The following is a 277-nucleotide window of genomic DNA, read 5'->3' on the forward strand; positions in this document are numbered from 1 at the left end:
GCATGGATGGGTTGGACTGAAGCGTCTGTTTCCGTGCTGTACCTCTCTATGACTGTAATGTGGAGGCTGTGCAATGCGATTATTCTGAGCGATGGTGCATCGGGAGACAATCAGACCAAAACCAATGCAACAACAGACAGGACACCACCAAACCTGCTGGAGCATGGGGCTGATAGAGAAACCCCTCCAGGTGTTTGTAGATCAACTTTACAGTGCAGTCACAGAAACAGACCCTTCGGCCCAACCCGGCCATGCCGACCAGATATCCCAACACAAT

General features: G+C 51.3%; 1 protein-coding gene across 1 annotated transcript in view; it reads right to left on the reverse strand.

Moving 5' to 3' along the window:
* Nucleotides 1-277, reverse strand: part of LOC122559229 (sodium- and chloride-dependent creatine transporter 1-like) — a 107,816-nt gene that overhangs the window by 7,402 nt on the left and 100,137 nt on the right. The window lies entirely within an intron of this gene.

Source organism: Chiloscyllium plagiosum, chromosome 18, assembly GCF_004010195.1.
Source record: "Chiloscyllium plagiosum isolate BGI_BamShark_2017 chromosome 18, ASM401019v2, whole genome shotgun sequence".
Classification (NCBI taxonomy): Eukaryota; Metazoa; Chordata; class Chondrichthyes; order Orectolobiformes; family Hemiscylliidae; genus Chiloscyllium; species Chiloscyllium plagiosum.